Source organism: Pezoporus wallicus, unplaced genomic scaffold (genome assembly GCF_028554395.1).
Source record: "Pezoporus wallicus isolate ANWC-B61680 ecotype Strahan unplaced genomic scaffold, APGP_CSIRO_Pwel_v1 contig_13243, whole genome shotgun sequence".
Classification (NCBI taxonomy): domain Eukaryota; kingdom Metazoa; phylum Chordata; class Aves; order Psittaciformes; family Psittacidae; genus Pezoporus; species Pezoporus wallicus.
In genome coordinates, this window is record NW_026635036.1 from 930868 (window position 1) to 949078 (window position 18211).

Here is an 18211-nt window from a genome sequence, read left to right on the forward strand (position 1 = left end):
CCTGTCATACTTCTATTACTTCAGGTAAATAACTGATTGACCTTTGTGGTGTGCTGATACTTCACTAATCAGAACCTGAAATCTGTATAACAACACTTCATTTACTTGATAGACAAAAGAACAATTGCACTTGAAGTAATGTGATTTCTAAATAGACACTGCCTGTCAAAAATAAATGCATTAGAAGTAAAATGTAGCTCAAGGAGACAATTAGCAAACAGAGGTGACACTGTAAACAGGTGCACCCATTATTCCCAAAGCTTGTGGCAATATATTCACATCTTTTAGACTGATGGAAGATCATGTGACAGTTTGGTGAATTATCTATCTGTATCATCTGACTGATGAAGCCTGCTGCAGTTGCAGATCATTTAAAAATGCATCTCACAAATTACATGGTAGCTGGGAAAAAATGCAGGTTTTTCTGAACAATGCTTTTCTGAAGCTATGTATTGGAATACCTAATTTTTCTTTGAAAGGATGTAGACCATTTCATTATGCTATGTATACAGTCAGTTAAGGTTGTGCAAATTCATTACAATGTTTGTTAATCTATAAAACATTTTCTATTCCAGTTTTAGTGACATTGAATATTTTTTTATGTGCTATTTCTGAAACATTTTTTTCCTATGAGCTGAAAGGGAATAACACATTTTTTTATACAGACTTCTTAAATCGCTACTTATCAAGGAAGATTTGAGATGAGAACATTTGACCTACATCTTTTTGTGGGTTATTGGATTTTTTTTCCTACATAGAAAATGTAAAACAAACAAGAAAGAATCTATAAACAAACTCCCTTTTTCTTTCTCTAGCAGACTGTGATGAGAGTAGTATCACTTATGAAATGTCCTCTTATGTGATGTGGTGAAAACTGCCTTAGATGGTGTTTTGTAATTTGATGCACTAACAAGATAGTTAGGAATGAAAAATGCGTTTTCCCAAGCTATCATTTCATAAGGTTTTTTTTTTTTTTTTCCTATTTAAAACTGTGAGTTGATGATTGTTTTAGTAGAGTTGCGTATCAGTGGATAGTTGTTCCTGATGACAACTAAGCTCCAACAGGATACCTTTAACACCTGACCATGCTATTGTATCCTGAGTTTTTGGGGTTGTTTTTTCTTTATTTTTTTATTGCTACTAATGTCAATTATGGTTATGATTCAAGGCACTCCTGTGGAACTAGCTACAACAAAAAACTGCCTTTTGTCATTTGGTACATACCTATTCCCAACAGAGATGCTTCTGAGGAACCCCAGGATCAGAATTGGAGATTTTCATTTTCCCCTTACCTTTCCACACCAAAATCCTGCTCCCATCTCTAGATAAGCACAAGTAGAAAAACTTCAGATCTTGTCAGCAGTTAGTAGGCAGTGGTCTAATAGACAGTGTGGTCCCACAGATCCTCTATCTTTTTGTTACTAATTGTACATAGAGGCCAAGAGGCAAACTAAATTGAAATAATCCTACAGGTTGTATGAAGACTCTGGAAGAGCCTAGGGTGGTTAATTTTAGGGATTTTCAAATAACTGTTTTTTACTGAGTTGCTGAAGAACTGGCTCACTGACTGTTTGATACGGAGGCTGGGTTGCTCTTGTATGCTTGCCCTATCCAAAGTCTTTACATAGATTTTAGCGCAAAGGTTGCGTTTCACCTGTTTCACTGTCTATTGTAAGTGGGTGTCAGATGCTGTCCTCTTGAAATAATGCTTTTGTCAGGAATGGTGTCATATTGTCTGCAGGGATTTATGGGAGGAGGCTGCTCTCAGCATCCCCTCTCAGATGTGACCTAAAGGGCTTGTCCTTCACATCAGGGCAGTGGCAGGGAAGTCTGAAGGACAGGTAAGGTGGGACTCCTGCACTTCCCTTCTGCTGGCACTGCTGCCCAAACACAGCTGTTGTGTGCCTTTGTGATATCTGGACAGCAGAAGAAAATAATCGTGGCCTTGGTCCGTGTTGATATGCCAATGTTTATTGTGTGTCTGTGATGTGCATCCTTTTGCTTCTTGTGATTGTGTTTATTTTGTAGCCTTTTACCAGTTGTTCCTATGTCATCTTCAGTCTGCATTTGCAACGTGTGCACATAGATCACTTCAGAGGAGTTTTGCCTGCTTAAACCAGAGTAAATCTGGATTACGGTAGTTCCTGAGTGGCAGCTCTCTGAAAAAAAAAAATACTTTTGTGTTGGAATATGTCAATTTTGACGGCATATTTGACGGCATCAGGAATGGATGAATCGGGTTTGAATTTCTCATCACATAGGGAAAGGGGGAAGGACCTGTGGTATCTACAGGGCTGCTGCTCAGGCCAGGTCTGAAGCCTTGCTCTGTTTCAGGCATGGCTTTGCATAGAGCCAGCTTTTTCTGGACAGTGAATACTGAATTACCTTACTCAAGTGGATTAGCTCCAAGATGAGGGAGAGTGGCTGATCCTGAGGGCTATGGGGTAGGTGCATTGAGACCCACCAGCCCAGGGACCTTAGCTGCTCCATGGCAGCGGTGGCATGGAAAATGAGAATGAGCAGAAGGCATCCTGCTCACTTGTCCACCTTTTATTTTCATGGAAAACCTCATAAGGTTGTGATTTTCCTAAAATGCAGAGAGGGGATAAAAAAGGAATCTCAAACTTTTTCAGGACAGGATGATCTTTCCTGCCCAGCTCCCTTTCAGGCTTACCCACAGAAATTTTTTCTTTTGCTTATATTTTTCTTTAATGAGTCAAGCCCCTAAATTGTATTATTTCCTGTTCAAAGTGACATTTTAACATATATTTGCCTGACAATATGACACACATATTGGTTTTAATGAGGGCCTCATTATAAAAAAACCCACGCATCTAGTGAATAAAATACAAAATATTTCACCTAAATGTTGTGTAAATTATTCAGAAACAGGGTGCCTTTGACAGGGATGCATGAGGAGCTGGGGTTGCCATTGTCTGTAGCATGCCTGATCTCTGAGTAGCTGCAGGACTCCGATCTACTCTTTTTGCTGGAACAGCAGCTTGGATGCACAGGATGAGACCCTCCCCAGTGGAGAGGCCTGTGTCACGTCCCCAAGTGCCTCACCGGGTCTGGCTGGAGCTGGGTGATTGGCATGGGGCAGCACAGGGCGCAGAAGAAGGGCAGGACTGGAGCAGGACAGGACCATGTGCAGGGTAATTCTCTAGCCCACACTGCACTGCTCCCAGTGCTGCCTCGGCAGGCTCAGCCCTTCCTGGCTTCTCAGGGCTGTGTCTCCGGGTGTTCAGGGCTCTGGTGGGGAGGAGAAGCGGTGACAGTGTGAGTAATTTATAGGCAATTCTTCCTCTCTCGGGGGAGCCCTGGGGGTCCACAGCTGGTGGCAGGGTCTGCTCTCAATGGCCAAGCCTGACCACACACCTGATGCATGCTTGCTTCATAATCCAGGCAAAAGCAAATATATTCTCTATTGTTAAATATTCACCAACTAGAAAATATATCAGACGTTAATATCCCCACTTAACAACACCTGACATCCTTTCCTGTTCACTGTGATACCAGCCCTGCAGCAGCACTGGCTTTGGTGGATGCAGGCTGGGATCCTGACTTGGTTTTAGCTTGTGCTCTCTTTTTTCTTTTCATCTTTCTTTTTCTCTTCCTCTCCTTCCCTTCCCATTACTTTTTGCCACAGAGCACTGGCACAAGCAATGCAGAGTTAAATCTGGGGTTTCTTGGCAAGGGTTAATAATCAATGTAGATCTTAACAAAGGAGATGCTGCCTTATTATACTGTGAAACTTTTTTTTCTTAACTGTCAGTGAAGCAGTACTAATTATTACTCCAGTGTAAATGAGGTCATTTCCTATTAAGAGAACAAAATGCTTAGCCTTGCCTTGCCAATTCATACCATCTATTTTTCACACATACCCAGCTTCTTAGATTTTTTTTTCAAATTTTGATAAAATCCATTCATTTGTATTAGAAAAGTGTAAACCATTGCAATAATAGTTGCCCATTATTATCCAGATGAGCTTTTGTAATGTGTGGGTTGTTTGAATACCATGTGTTAGCTATGGAACAATTAGCCAGCTGAATGGTTCTTTAAAACAATCAGATACTTTTATCTCCCTGAAAAAATACATTCCTTGGAAGTGTACTGTTTAACTGTAAATTCTGGGGAACATTAAACTCTGGTTGCAAGTAGTACTTTAGGATATATGTTGATCAAGGACAAATAGACATCGAAATATCTTGTCTTCGTGTTTTCATTTTTTTATGCAAGCAAAAAGATTTAAGGAATATTGTAGCAAACAAAGGGTAATTGTTTTAGCCCAGATGTTGCTTTTGCACAACAAGCAGGTTACAATGTTCCCACAGAGCTGATGAGCCCAATCAGTGAAATGATTAAAAATTGATTTTGTCCCTGTAATTACAGTATGTAAACTACTTAGCTTGGATTGCAAAGGAAGTGATTTTCTAATTACGTATATACTCTGGTGTCTAATGATTGGTTTTTTGAAGTAATGAAGAGAGAGCCCTAACGACTCCTTGGTGCTCTGTTGTTTAAGAAAGACCATCTTTAGAGTAAGCAGCAACAGACAAAGAGTTTAAATTGAATTTTCAACACTGTTAATGTGCACATGGATTTGTTTATTAAAGAGACAGTAGCATAATTTGATTGGTTGAGAACATCACTGCTTTTTTATTATGTAATATATTAAGATGCATGTGTCACGGTGTAAGTATGGAGGTGATAGAAACCTTTTTCTGTACTACTTTAAATTCATAATGTTTTCTTCCAACTCAATCAGATTGCTACAAATGGCTGTTCATCCTGTGCATCCAGAACACCCGTAGCAGGAGAGCATGAGGGTATCCAATCTTCCTCTGAGCAAAGATATTTTTCATACAGGTGAGAAGTAAGCTGCCCCTTTTCACACACCTGCATTGGAACTCAGTGGGCAGATGTCTAGCTCAGCTTTTTAAACACACCTTTCAGAAAGAGGAAGGCTCAGTAGAGAAAAGCCAGTGCTGGGGGGTTGTTTGTGGGGAGCACAGCTTCTGAGGGGATGCAGGGTGTGGGTGCTACTTGGCAGACACCTCACTGCCACCCAGGGTAGCCCAGAGGTGCCAACCAGGGCAGTTATGTGCCAGGCCTTGGGGCTCCCCAGCTGCAGAGGCTGTCCTTGGGGACTGGGATGTGCAGCAGCTACTGGAGACCCCCCTTGCCCTGCCGCAGTGGGGCAGGAGGGGTGCAGTTGCTGCCCCCTGGGGTTTCTGCCCTGGGATGCTCCTGTCCCCAATACCTCCTCTGTCCCTGGGGACCCCAGCCTAGCAGTGGGCGTGTTTTTCCCTCAGTGTGTGATTACCGGAGGACAGCACAACCCCAGCCATGTGGGCTGACGCCAGGGGAAGTATTCCCAGGGCATAGTGTGGCCTCTGGGCTGGATCCTACACCTTTCCAAAGTCGTAGTGGCAAACGGCAAGTCACAATGAAACCATGCTCGCCACCAGTATGGATGCTGTGAGCAGTCATGATGAATTGCTGGTCTGATCTAATACCACCAGGTCAAATGATGTCTCCTGACTTCTATGGCTTTGGATCAGGACTGAGCAAGAAAGGGAGGAGCAGCATCATGCTGAAGTAAAAGATTTTAAGCATTAGCTAAAAATTCTTCCCTGTGAGGGTGCAGAGGCCCTGGCACAGGCTGCCCAGAGATGCTGTGGCTGCCCCATCCCTGGCAGTTTTCAAGGCCAGCTTGGAGGGGGCTTGAAGCAACCTGGTACAGCAGAAGGTGCCCCTGTCCGTGGCAGTGACTGGAACTGGATAAGCTTTAAGGTCCCTTCCAACCCAAACCAGTCTGTGGTTCTGTGACTAGTTTTGTGACTAATAGCTAGGCAGGTTAATGGTGGTGTTTGTGCCAAAGAACTTAAATGCAAACTGGGATATTTGAAACACAAACGTGTAGAGAAACCTAAGGAGCAGAAAAGAGTTGTGCATCTTTGATAAAATGTTTCTGCAAACCCCTTGGCTCCCTACAAGTTAAATTGATGTGCATTCCTGTCCTGTTATCTTTGCTGTCTTTTGCTTGCTTGTATCAGGAGGCAAAATGAGAGCAATAGTTTGTTGCATGATCTTGGTGATGTAAAGGAGCTTCCCTGAAAGGATGTTAGATCAAACACTGCAGATTTGCTAGGAGATGTGGGCAAATCCTGTCATGGTGAGATTTGAGTTTTTAAATACCTTGGATTTATAGGCAGACAGTTCTATGTGTTGGAGATCCTCAGGTGCCTGGGCACAGGGAGGAAGGTCCAATGTGGGGCTGTGAGAGAGGACCTGTGCATGGCTGCGAGGACTTGTGCATGGCTGTGACTGGGCTGGGGAGGCTGTGGTGGCATGGGTGGAAACCATACTGTGGCCTGAGAAAAGTGGTGTAAATTTTTCAGGAACAGTGGAAAATTACTGAGATCTATTCCAGCATCCTTCTTTAGGGACTGTTTATCTCACTTCATTTATGCATCTAACTCCCAGTGACACTAAATGGGCCCTTAAGGCCCCGTCAGTCCTGTCCTGCATTTATGATGCATGCCGTGTTCCTGTTGAGGCCTGCAAAGGGTGTCCTGCATGGCTGCTGGGCTGGCTTCATCCTGACATCAAGCCGCTTTCTCTGGCCTCGTCTCTATGTCCGTGCCTCTCTAATGTGCCTAGGGTGACAGCAGCTATGCCATGGCATTTCAAGAGGTCCTCAAAAAAACAGCTGATAGGGAATAATTATTTAAACATGACACCTCATTCCATCAGAAGGGGTACGCTGCTTAGCAGAGGGCCCAAGCCTTGTCCCCTTGAGATTAGCAGGGGTTTCATCTTTAGTTTAACCAGAATGGGATGTAGTGCTAACAGCCTCACGATGAAGCCTGTGCAACCTCAGTAGTTGGGGAAGAGTCCCTTGTTCAGAAAAAGTCTATCCTCAAGCATCAGTTTTCCCTTGCTGTGTGTTAGATTTCTACCCATAACCAGAAATCCTTATGGCCCCCATTCATCAGTGGAATGAGAGATTGCTTGCTGTCTTTCATGTCTGTAATTCATTTCAAGGAATGAGCTGCATGGTCATGTTTAAGAACGAACAAAAATTTTACTCTTCTACCCCAGTTATGTCTTGATAGTACTTTTATTTTACCAGTCTCTTTCTTTAGGCCACTGGGGTTTCCTCTTCTTCAGGGGTGGAGGTGTGGTGGGGGAACAGGTTAACTCACCGAGCTGAACGCAGCTCAACAGGAGTGCTGCTCCGGGCGGCTTTACTGTGACAAATTGGTCTGTAAGGGCTCACAGCTCAATTTTTTTAATGCCAGTGAGTGTATTAGACACTGGTAAACTGGTCCAATTTGACCTAAGTGGAACTGTCTTAATTTGTTTCCATGTAGCTTGCTGCCTGTACCTTTAAAATATCTGCTTTACATAGTGTCAAATGTGTTAGAATAATATTAGCACAGGTAAGTAAAATACCTTTTTATAAGGCTTTAAATCATTTCTGCTACAGTTTAATGTGTAAAGCTACAGATTTTCCCAATTTGTTCATAAGGCTATGTATCACAGATCTTAAATCATTTAAGGTTTTAAACCTGAGGGGTTCACTCACAGTCATGAACTGGAAAGCAGATTGCAAGAGACATTGACATGCTGATCAATGACATGAAGCCTCCAAACAAATCAGTACAGGACTTTAAGAGATGAAGCCTTACTGTGTTCTGTCTGTCATCAGAATTTATAAAGAATCTTAGTGAAAGCCCCTTGAGAGTCATTCCTAGAATTTTGCAAGTCATGAGCGTGTATGTAAAATCTGAATTATTTTTTTTTTTAAACACAAGTAGCCTTGTAATAGCATAGCAAAAATGTAGTCTACAATGTCAGTGTAGGAGTACTAAGAACCTGTTTAGGGAGAGAACACTAACAATCTGTTATCTTCATTTCTATTTCTTGGCTTTCTCATATTGAATGAGCTGCAAGGAAACACTAAAAAGGTGTATCTTGGAGTTTGAAGACATCAGTAACAGCAGAAATTCCAGACAAACAAGCTGTCACTTTTTTTAGACACTGTGCAACTAAGAAAGTTGGATGGGACCTATGTTATATGAATTTGCTTTTCCTGTGTGTCCAAATATTGTAACAAAAATTCATTTACTTGAATTCTTAAATGGTATGAGCTTCTAATTGGGATCTGAATCTTGTCCAGGTATTTGGGAAGACCAAATCTGCAGTACCAAATTTCATATTTGGGAAACCATATCTGATAGCAAGTTCATTTTTTTTTTAATCATGTACAAAAGGTTTTTCTTCTCTCCAGCTGGCACTGGAGGTGCTTGGCTTGACTGCCCTTTGGTTTGCTTCTCGTATAGCTGGATATACTCTGGGGAAATGGGGTACCAGATTGGAGTAATGGCTTGTACGTGCTCTCCACTCATTAAGCTCAATACTGTAAAATACATAATGAGAGGATAGGCTTTGCCTTGTGGGGCTTGTAACTCAAGTATAAAACCAGAGACAATTCTCATGTAAAAAAACTAAGCATGAGGAGAGAGCAAGAAAGAAATGCGTTCCTACACATGAGAAACAGTGTTGATGGCAAACCAAATGTCTGCTGCTGAATTGTTGGCAGTTAACTGTGGAAATGTGAGTTATAAAGGAGGGGTTTGAAGCTTTTACTGGGGTAATTCTCCTATGTCAGAGGAGTTGCACGGCAGAATTATTACTTGGAAAGTGTTTTGAAGTGCATGATAAAGACTGGTTCAATCTGCCAGCAAGAGGGGGAGGAGTGGGAATCAGGAAATGTTGTGGTAGACCATCAAAATGGAAATAAGTAGCCTGTGCTTGGTGTGGTGGAGAAACCAAAGGAGTGAGCAGAGGAGGTGGCATGGACAAAGTGGGACATTCTGCAGGAGACTTTTGCATTGGATGTAACTGGGACAAGGTGGAGTCTGGGGAGACTTTACAGGATACATGAGAAGTCTTGTATCAGTATTGCACTAGTGGAGGGCTGTGCTGCTTAGTAGTGAGCTCCACATCATTTAATGTTGTTTTCATCATCAGCAGGGATCCTCAAAATTGCCATTTGTCCTTCAAGTCAACAAATGATATTACCCAGCAGTGTGGTCCTGTTGGTGCTGACTGGTTTAAATCATATGCAGTAAACCAACCAACCTCTTAATTATTTCCTATGGAAATTACAGATGCAGTTCTGCCCACAGTGACTACTCCAGCCCACCACTGGGCCATGAGGAGAAGTCAGTGATTCTCTAGAGATCAGTGTTGGTAAAGTGAAGGCTTAAATCTGTGGTGCTTGAACTGGGGTTACAGAGCTAGAGCCTTATGGATGAAATAATTTGGCTGATGTGGATGTACAAAGTTTATTATTTGGAAGTGACCTTTAATTTCATTTGTTAGACATGCATAGGGATAAACATAGAATTCTCAGTCATAAATTCTTCAGATTATAGCTTCAGTCAAGTGAACTTTATTTTGCTCTAAGAATGCCCTTTGTTTTTGTTTCTATTTTGCTTACTAATGTAATGGCCCTAAATTCACTACTGACAAATATCTTGGAACTATTTTGGCTTGGCTTTTACTGCTGGCTTTTATCTCTTTTAAGTAGGGTTTATTAGATGAGATCATCTACAAAGGACTTATTTCTGTTATAAAGTGGAATTAAAAAAAGGTAAAAATACAATTAGTAGCTGTTCTCTTTTTACGCATTTTGAAAGATTAGAATATCAATGTCAAAGAGAATAACTGGGTTTCTGGAGTATGCTATGCAACTTTTGTTTTATCCTGTGTTGTCCTCTTTTGCTGTACTGTCCGGGGGAAAGGATCAGAGGATTCTGTGCCTCAGCATTATCTTGAGGAGATGTTTTCCCTCTCAAAACAATCCAGAACTGAAAGAAGTTTTCAGTTCCCAAAATGAAATGACCACCAAATGCATTTACATTATGAAGGCTTAAAAAAAAAAAAATTAATCCCATTAATATTCTGATTTTTAGTACTCTCTGCTGCTTCTAGATTGTCTGCTTGAGGTGGCCCTGTAATATTTTAATATAAATATCTGATTCAAATATTGAGTTTTAACATATTAACTTTTTTTACAGGTTTTATTTTTACAGTTGTGACCTTCAGTACCTATCCTGCGTCTTTTTAAGAATTTCCCAAGCCAGAGAACAGATTCGTTGGTTTAAGAGCAACTGGTAAGAATACTTACTTATATTGTTCTCATAATGTTTTCTTCTGATAATGGTTCTAGTTTTTTAGGTTTGTTTTTCCATATTAAAAAAAAAAAAAACACCCACATAAAAATGAGGTACCTAACTTAGATTTATTTAAAGGTCTGCTCTCACACATTTTTTACATCTTCAAAACTGTACTATGTTTCTGTCTTTAGCAAAACTTTTCATTGCAGTTTTTTTAGAGTGTAGTGAGCTATAAATAGATCTTGCATGGAAAAAAAATCTGGTAAAATTATGAGCATTCATCTTATGCAGTTGATATGTAATAATTGTGTTAGAGATGAATCATCATTTTTTACTTTATCAACAGACTGCTGATTTTATAAAAAACCATGACACTCGTGATTAAATTAATTTTATCACTTTTTGTTGTTTTTTTCCATAAGTTCAATAGAACATCTCATGCATATTATTAAAAGCCATATTCTCTTGTATATTAGCATCAGAAGAACACCCATGAAAATCAGTGGGTGGAGGGGTGTACTACACTGTATGTGTGATTCTCCTCTGAGCTATTCCAGTGCAGCAGAAGAAAAGCTCCTGTAAAGTCTGAGAAACCATATTGGTGTGGAAATCGGTGTGAAATCAGAATTGGGTTTTTTGGCCCTCAGTTTAAAATAAAAGCCTAGCTTCCTAGGAAATAACTAATAATTAATTCTACATTTTACATGCGCTAATTGATTCTTAAATCAAAAATTCTGATAGCTTCTGCTGACAAACCAAGTTCTTACGTTATTTCTTTATTATAATTGTTAGACTGGATCGTCCACTTGTTTTTATATCTTGTGAATCAGTAGAAATGGTGTGATTCAGAGGAATTGTGCTGATTTATAGCTGATGTAAGTGAGAGGATATTCAGGCATACTAAAGCATCAGTACTGCAAATGCATAAGCAGGTATTGAATTACTGATGCTAATGGAATTACTCACGTGAGTAAAGTTAACCATAGACGTGTTTTCAGGATTGATGTCTGTACTTATGAATTTGTATCATTTAAGAATATGGCTCACCATTTTTAAAACTTCCTAATTGAATGTGAGCTACTGGATTTTATTCTAGACAATTGACCGGAAAAGAATTACAGTGACTTGATTCTAGAATAATTCCATCAACTTCCGAGAAGATATGTGGATTTTTTAATGCAGTAAATAAGGATGTAGTTTGACCAATTCACTTCACTGATCCCTACCAATATCAGGAAATACTTGCCAGAGTAAAGGAGGAGCACAGAGCTGGACAATTAGTAATACAAATGGTTTCAATCAAATGGTTAAATAGCTCAGCAAAGACGTGGTTTGTTTTATAATAGCATTTGGATTCCAAATAAAACCATCTGAGAGATATGCTGTTTGTTGTGATGTTAATGCAGAAAACTGAACACTCTCAACACATCTTGAATTTCAGGGGGGGGTGTCACGAAGCCATTATAGGGTAACAAAAAAAAAGAAAAAAAATTCCAAGCTCAGAAACTCAAAATACGCCTGAAGAAGCTCTTACTCGATTCTAATTAACAAAGCTTACCTTTCTTTTTACCATAGCCCTTAGAGGTCATCATGTAAACTATTTAAATTGATAGTAATATTATGCACAACGAAATTAATTTTACATTGTATACAGTTTTTATTGTGACTTTATCTTGTTTCAAAAGTGCTTACTTTCTGATTTTGTGGATATTACTGACTGGATTACTTTTATTTTGGTTTTTACACAACAGTTATATTAGAAATTTGCTGTTTTATTCTTACCTTCTTAGTAAAAATCCTTTTATCACACAATGGGTAATTTATATCCATTACCAGCCCTTTCAATCCTTTTCAGTGGTGCTGTCAGTGCCTTTGGCACAGTAATGATTAATGTGATCTAATAATAGTGTGCCATTATATTACCTTAGTAAAACATGTACCAACATCCTATTCAGATCTACCAAATTCATAGCTTCCTATAATATTTTTGTTGAAAGACAGGATTACTATTTTTCAAAGTGGAATTTTTTTTCTGCCTTTAACATATTTAATGAAATTCACAATTCTTTGCCATGGTAATCTTTGTGCATGCATTTGGGCTTGATGGGTGAATTTTATATCATTCTACATTATTATGATTTGTTAGGCAAATTGTTTGACACGTAAAGAGAGATGTGCATTACATTGTTTTGTTTTGTAAGGGTGCATTTTAAGCATTCAGTACCTTCTGATTATTCTGCTGTATTTATCATAGGGGGTATTTAGACTGTAGTATGCAAGAATAAGCATTTGGGCTAAAATATATCTATCTTTTTCTGCATTCTAACCCAGATACTGCCACATATTACAGAAGTCAAGCCCTGTTCTCCTCTGCCCAACAGTACTGGATTTGGTCACCACTGCTTTGCTGTGGTGCTTTCTTTGGCATTTCCTTGCGTTTTTTTGCCAGTAGAAATGTGCAGAATGGTGCCCAACTGTGAGCTGGTAAATGGGATTGTGCAGTGTTGTGTCTGTGATTTTCAATCCAAGGGACATACGTTTGAAAACCAAATTCATATGTATCTACCCTGTACTTGAGGTTCAACCAGATACAGCATTGTTTGACCCCAAACTTCAGTTGTCAGATAGAACCAGTTCCCCTAGAAAAAGAAAAACTATCCAGAGGACTCATTTTTGGTAGCAAAAAACATTGATGCTCATGTAAGTGTGGCAGTATGTGTGGATGCAGTGGGAGAGTTTGCTGTGGCTCTGGCACTGAGCGCTGGCTCCCCCAGTCCTCTGCAGCAGGAGGACTTTAATCATGGCTCTCCTTCCAGTCTTGGGTTCATCTATTTAATAATAATCCTAATCAGCATGGCTGAAGAGTTTGGATAACACTGCATCTTTGCAAAATATCTTAAATCTTCGTCACCCAAAGATGTCATTATTGTAGTCAGGGTGTCACGTACTTAACACTGTTGCAGTAAAATAGAAATGAAGCAGCATGTCCATATTTTAACTCTACTTCGTGATGTTCTGTTAAATACATACTCTTACTGTTTCATCATATCACAATAAATAATGAATGAGAAAAATATTTTAATCTTGTCAATACTGGCAATGTCTAAAAACAAGGGAAGTGTGTGTGTATGCATTTAATGTGGATTCTTTATTTGATTTAGGATAAGCGATACAGCTATAACATAATTTGAAATATGCAATCAATGTAAACGACGAAAAAAATTTTGAATGCAATGTATAAACTGTGTGCTTCTTTAGACATATTTTTAGGAAAAGAAAAAAGATTATGATTGTCATATCATACAACAGTAATGCTACTACTGGAAATATATGCAGCAGCTTTATTTTCTGCCACGCCAAAGACAATCTTAAACCTTGGTCATTTGAATCAAAGACATTCTCATCTCTTCCACATAGATGATTCTTCATGACATGACAAGAAATGGGGTGGGGGAGAATAAAGCCTGGAATCTTGGTTTAATATTATGTTCAAAAGGTTTAAATAAAATGCAAAAATATTTTTCCCTCAGTTTAGTAATAAATAATTATTTAAGAAATTATTATGAAATAACCTTTTAGAAAGAACTCTCCAAAATGAGTTTACTAATGGAGATATAATTTGTTAAAGCTCTAACAGAGCTGTACTGATGTTGAATTAGAGATGCCTCTGGTTGCACTACAAGTCACTGGCCTGTCTATCGTGCAGATTGCATTATATATTACTGCTTTATTATTTGTGGATCCTGTAGTTGCACTAGTTAGGAATGAAAAATGGTGGCTTCCTTTTTTTTGGCTAAGAATGGAATTATCATTACTTCCTACATGCAACTCAAAATAGATGTAGTAGATTGCAGAACAGACTTCCATGGCCTGAATAATTTTCAGAGAATCGTTGGTTGTTTCTTATGTTGTTCCTTAGGGTAGTTTTATGTCTGTTTCTTTGGTAGTGTAGGATTGGAAGTTGTTGAATTGGCCAGTGATGGATTATTTCCATTTTCATTCTGACGGGATAGAGACTATTATGTGTCATCTCTGGGAGCATGGCTGGTTAGAAGAGGGAGAAGAGGATCCTGATGAAGCCTCATAAGCTGTTAAACAGCACCATTCCAGTTCACTGCCTTTGTTTAGGTTCCTTTCCATATTGCTGTACTGTGATCATTAATAGACTTGGGTAGGTGAGGAAGTGGCTTCTTTTTGTGACTGAAAGAAAGGCCTCCCAGAAAGCAGAGGAAGAAAAATAAAGTGAAAAAAAATAAAAAAATAAAAAATAATCTTGGCCTAATTCCTGGAATATAGAAACGCGCAAGAGGAAAGTATTTTTGGCTTCTAAGGCTAATTTTATCTCTTGTGAGGCCATTGGGTCAATGAGTAGAAGTGGCAACTTGTAATTCTTGGGTTATATTACTAGCCACTGAATTACTGTGTGACTTTAGTAATGAAATATAAATGTTCTTTCCGTTCCCCAGTGGGCATAATACCATTTACCTGTCTCAAAAATGCTTTGTAATTTAATTAACACTTGGAGTGCTCTTTGAGATCCTTAGATAAAAGCAGGCAAAATGAGTCAATTGTTACAGAAATCCCAATTTATCCCCATTTAAAAAAAAATTACACTTTGTCTTGACTTTTTCAAACCTCAAATAATGTTTGATAGGAGTTTTGGGCTTTGTTCTTACTGGTCCTTAGAGTCACTTATTCTTACTGATTTGCATAGGCACAGTGTAGGTATTACTTTTTTGTTCAACAGAGTATTTTGGTGGATCATAAATTACTAGCCTCTGTTCTGGGAATCTGTTTCTGAGAGAAGCATGCATTTGAGCTGTGCTAGGAAAGTCCCACATTATTCTTCAACATATACTTTTTATTGTTTTAGGGGAAAGATTTCTTGAGTTCTGCACTGGATATAACAGCTTGGTCTTTGTTTCATCAAGTATCCCAGCATCTTGTTGACAAGTTACACGACTGTACTATTGTAACTGCAGCTATTCAACAGTCATGTGTAATTGCCACATCCTGTCATGGCCAGATCCTGAGCAATGACCAAACCAAATATTTCCTTTGTATAGTCAGTCCCTGTCCAGTCACACACATCGATCTTGGATGCACCCTTCGAGCAATTCAGTTAGTGAACTGCAGACTCGCTTCTGTTTGGATGTATAATTTTTAAGCCAGATGAGATGTGCAGTTCAGAAGTTGATATAATTTATATTTTTTATTATTTTTTTTTTTGTTTTGCATTTTTGCATTTTCCTCTGACCTCCAATGAAGGACTTTCACTAAGACAAGCAGGAACACTTGCAGCAAGCAAGCTGCATCTTCAACCCATCTATGCTTTCCATCTTGTTTTGGAAACAGCCAGTTCTAACTCTCTCTCTCTCTCTTTAGAATCATGAACCCTACCTCTTTGCTCCCAGGTACCTTATTCATTCTCATACTTTTTCCAACTTTTTCACAACTCCATGCATTCATGTGGGGTTTGCTGCCTACCACACAACTTTCTTTTCAGAGACTATAAAAACAGCACACAGGTACCTGGGTACAGCTGGTCACAGAGTGAGGTTCTTGGCAAAAAAACATCTGTGTTCCCACATTTTCTCCTTTTTAGTCTACTTTTTACTGCCATCTTATTTTAACTACTCAAAAGGAGTTTAAACACTCTTTTATATAAGCAGATAATCTCAATGAGCATCTAACAGCTAGCAAAAATGTTGCACACCTGTTTGTACATAGCCTTGATGATATATCTCAAAGTTATGCTAAGCAAGTTTGCCATTCCCTTCTGGTATTAAAAATGCCATTATCTTGAAGTTTTAAGTTGTACTATTTGTGTAATAGTGTATAACAGCACCTACAAGAGAGTTTATATCTTTCTTATCTTTCCCTTCATCTCCTACAGCAGTTGTTTCGGAAGAACCCTATTGGTCTTGCTTTGATAATTTGAACAGACAGTCTGATGCAGTTGTGACTGAAAATGAGGGCTATCATTCAGTTTTCATGGAAATCTGGGAAGTCCAGAAGAGCCCAAGTGATGTGTCATTGCTTCTCAAATATTTTAGGGTAACATGCTCTATTTAATGAAAATTGTTAACATTTTTTCTGACTCTAAATCTGACTTTCTTTCCTCCTCTATAAATTTTACTTGTATTTCACCTGATTTTTTACCGTATCTTATTACTTCAAGAGATTTGGAGGAAGGTAGAGTGGGAGATGTCTCTGACATTCATACTTGTGCACATAGTGGCGGGTAAACAAGTCATGGAAGAAGTGCAGATGTGCTACAGTAACAGTGTGGGCATCTGTACGTGTGTAAAGGGCTTCCTGAGAGCAATTTGCTTTGAGAACAGGTCCAAGAGCACAACTGTAAGGGTTAGTCAACTTTCCCTTTCTTCCTCTTCCTCTTCTTCTTTCTCTGGAATATGACAATCTTATCAAAAGTGTGGCTGCATAAAAGCAGAGCACATCTTAATGCTCTTAATGGTGATCTCAAGTGTTGCTTTGAATGGACATTGTCCTTTGAGCAAAACACTGGAGGAAATTCTTGGGTTCCTTTTCTTTCCTGTGGGTAACTGCACATTGCATAGCTGACCAAACATGCCGAGGCTATGGAAAAAGAAAATGGCAAGATGACTGTTTCCGCAAAACAGTAAACACACATTGCAGGCTGGCTTATTTGAAACTGCAAGATTTTACTTTTTGAATAAGTACTGTATTTTAACAATAGGCATCAAGTGGTTGCTATGTGATACACAACAGTGTTTTTCATGAACTTTTGGCTGCTGAATAAGCCCAGCAAATATGGGTTCTTACCCTTTTAGTTTTCTGGGTCAATTCATTTTGCACAAAGGAGAGAATGATAATTTCACTTGTAGGCAGAGAATGTTTTCTTCACATGGTAGGAAAGATGAAAGCTGTTTTTATTTGATTTCTTTTTAAATTAAAAATTATAATTCTTTATAGAATTACAAATAATTATCTTATTACTAAAGGCATCCTGTAAGCTTGTTACAGGAGTCTTTCTCTGTAAAATAATTGCTGATTGTCACTGCAAACTAAAAGTGGGGATGAAGGAGGGGAAACATATAAATATGTGTGTAGTGGGTATGTGTGAAATATTATTAATATTTTTTTAAATGTGGTGAGATTACCTCAGAAATAAAGACCTAGGCAAATGCTTTTTGTTTGTTAGGTGAAGCTGAATGGTTACAGGCCATATAAAGGTATTTCCTGAACAGCTGTTCCCTTAATGCTCAGTCCTTTCCTTCTTATGGGTCAGAGAGGACAGTGTCTATCAGATTTAGCTGACTTCCTGATAGGACACCACATTGAGGATGCTTTAATGTTCTTACCTCCTGTTCTTCTGTTGTTGGAATCCCATGGAGCAGGATTTAGGAGAACAGGTTTAAAATCTCCATGAGAGCTGGGGCTGGCACTTGATAAGGGGAAGGTCAGGTGAGGTGGAAGTAGAACAGACAGATGTCAACAGCTGGTGGGAACACAGGGTTAATGGCAGTTTATCTGGGAGGAGGAGTAGGGATGAAGGAAGGGGATTAGGACAGGGGGAGGAAGGGCATTCAAATGGTTCAAGGGAAGGGAGAGTAGTTATCTCTGACTGTGCAAATGTATATGAGAATGCATAACTTTTAAGTTTCTCAGTAATAAAGAACTTACTTAATTTTAATTAGCTCTGCAATAGGTATACTCACAGGGGCTCATTCAGAAAGGCTTCGGGGCAGGGAGAAGGGTGCTTGGCCAGGAGGACAGTGAAAGTTGTAAGAGTGCTGTTGATGGAAGATCCTAGTATTGAAAGATGAAGAGTTTGGGGCAGGGTGAACAAGGAGATTCAAAGGTCAAGGATTCAAAGGCCAGTAAGGTAGGGTGGGAACTTATCATAGAATAGTTAGGGTTGGAAAGGACCTTAAGATCGTCAAGTTCCAGCCCCCCTGCCATGGGCAGGGATACCTCACACTAAACCATGTCACCCAAGGCTCTGTCCAGCCTGGCCTTGAACACCACCAGGG

At 39.3% G+C, this 18211-nt stretch overlaps 1 protein-coding gene across 2 annotated transcripts in view; it reads left to right on the forward strand.

Moving 5' to 3' along the window:
* ZNF536 (zinc finger protein 536) overlaps nucleotides 1–18211 on the forward strand; it is a 347404-nt gene that overhangs the window by 44332 nt on the left and 284861 nt on the right. For both annotated transcript variants that reach the window (XM_057400263.1, XM_057400272.1), the window contains exon 2: nucleotides 10095–10190. The gene's annotated coding sequence lies outside the window, so the exon portion shown is untranslated. The remainder of the gene's footprint in view (nucleotides 1–10094; nucleotides 10191–18211) is intronic.